We start from the raw sequence: 2,399 nt of genomic DNA on the forward strand, positions 1-2,399 counted from the left end.
GATGCTATACATGTGCATGCATGTGTGCATTATTTCTTTAAATATACGACTATGTTTAAATTTTAGCTTTTCATTTTAGATTTTTTCATATTTTCTTATTAGTTTTTACAGTTGGTTTGGAACAATAGAGTTCCTGAATTTATGTTCAGCATTTCCAGATCTTCATGGACTCGTTTTTAAGAATTGAATATATTTGGCTTGTGTGTTGTTTCTGATATCCTGGTTGAATTCGAGTTGAATTCGAATGGACTTTGCCACCAAATGTTTTTTGACCGTTAGCTTCATGCAGCAGCTGTCACGTGTTCCTTTGTTTGTTGCAGTCACATCTTAACTGTTAGTTTTGTTTTATATTTTAACCTTACATACTGATTCACTCGTTATTACGTAAACAACTCTCCAGTGATGGAGAAATATAGCAGATCGCTGAATTTTTTTTAATTAGAAAGCAGTACTTTTCAAACAAGTGATAACATAATGAAAAATCTAACCAAGGATGCAAAATAACAGAACGTTAAATTTTCTGAATGACATCAGCAACAAATATGACTGATTGTTTTCTTTTGAAAATTAATAAAAGTTCTTAGAATCTGGTCAAAACAATTCACGGATGTGATGACGTCAAAACAAATCTGTCCAATCAGATTTGTTTTTGACAATCAAGAATTTGTAATATAAAGCAGACAGAGCTCGAACTGGTGCTTCGTTCGGGAAGTAGCGAACTGATGCCTGCAAGCCAGTCCGGAAGATAAGATGTTAGTAACAGGTAAAAACAACAGAAGCTGATAGCAGTGAGCATGATTGCATGCGGATTCTGTCTTGCGAATAATCTCGATTGATTCTATTTTGACAACCTCACTGTCAGTCATTACATACTTTAACATTAGTTAACCATTTCGATATATCAACAGTCATCACCACAAAGAAAAATCCCGTTTTATCAGAAACAAAAAGAATTAATATTGAAAAATGAATTGTTTTCCGCATCTAGTTTGGCTTTCTAAAGGGATTTTCATCCATTATTCATCTAAAACAGTCTCATGTTCTTGTAGTGATGATTGTGGAGGATATCGACTCCTTACTTGTTTTTCTAAAATCCACCATAAATGTTCAATAATATTGAGATCTGGGAACTGTGGTGTTCAACTTCACTAGAATGTTTCTCGTGCCATTCAATAACAACTTTAGCTGTGTGAGTTGGTGCATTATGATCCTGAAAGATTGCGTTTCCTTCCGCGGAAACAGTTCTGCAACCATAGGATGAATTTGATCCGATAAAATGCTTAAATAGTCTTGACTATTAATTCTGCCATGAAGGGAAACCATTGGGCCGGCGGATTTCCAAGATATAGCTCCCCAGATCATCACAGTTGCTCCTCCATGTTTGACAGTCGGAAGAATGAAGTCTGGATCAAATGCTTCTTTTGGCTGTCTCCACACGCATACTCGGCGCCGGTGGTCAGAAATAAGGTAAAGGATGACTCGTCCCAGAAAATAACATTCTTCCACTACTCTAAGGACCAATTCTGTAAGTTTTTACTCAACTCTAAACGCTTTGCAACGTTTGTTTTTGAAAGTAGTGGTTTTCTGATTGCAGTCTTCCCGTGAAATCCGGCTTTGTGCAACTCCAGGCGAACAGCTTTTGTGGAAACTGTGTTCTCGAGGTGGTCATTAAGCTCTGCAGTAATTTTGGGAGCTGTACATTTGTGATCCTTTCTAACAATTTGCGTATGAGTCCGGCGGTCCCTATCTGAAAGTTTTGGTTTTCTTCTGGAGTTTTGTTTGACGAGATTTTTCCCGCTTTCTCAAAGGCTGTCATTACTTTCAAGACTACTTCTTGATAGACCAAACATTTCGACTGTTTTCATTATGCTAGTGCCTGCCATACGAGCACCAACAATTTGACCTCTTTGAAAATCCGATAGATCCGTCATTTTAATGAATTTTAAAATCCATGCGATTCTTAGAAGCTGTAAGTTGTAGTCTATTCTTAGCTACAATAGTGACAACGTGAATTTCTTCCATCTTCTTGCTCGGTCAAAATATTTAAGAAAAATGATATTAATGTGTTCTACTTGTTAAAATTCCATTTATTTATTTGTGCAGCTGAAGATAGCACTGAATTTAAATTGATGTAATGATTGCATTGTTCAATGAAATGGGATCGCTTGAAACGGTCGTATTCCATCACTGCTTGATATCCTGTTGCTTATTTTGATTTTATTCATCTTACTTCGGACTGTGCGGATAATACCGGACTGACTTGTTTCTTCAACTTAAGTACCTAATTCAAGTGAATCTCAATTATTTCTATATGTGTATATAAGAAAAAATGAAAATGTACTCAATGCATGTAACTGAATATATTTATTCACTCAATGATAATGAGTCACTCATTGATA

At 35.8% G+C, this 2,399-nt stretch overlaps 1 protein-coding gene across 3 annotated transcripts in view; it reads right to left on the reverse strand.

Moving 5' to 3' along the window:
* The window catches only part of LOC106870146 (uncharacterized), a 274,865-nt gene that overhangs the window by 131,366 nt on the left and 141,100 nt on the right, over positions 1-2,399 (reverse strand). The window lies entirely within an intron of this gene.

The sequence above is a fragment of the Octopus bimaculoides genome, chromosome 3 (assembly GCF_001194135.2).
Source record: "Octopus bimaculoides isolate UCB-OBI-ISO-001 chromosome 3, ASM119413v2, whole genome shotgun sequence".
Taxonomy (NCBI): Eukaryota; Metazoa; Mollusca; class Cephalopoda; order Octopoda; family Octopodidae; genus Octopus; species Octopus bimaculoides.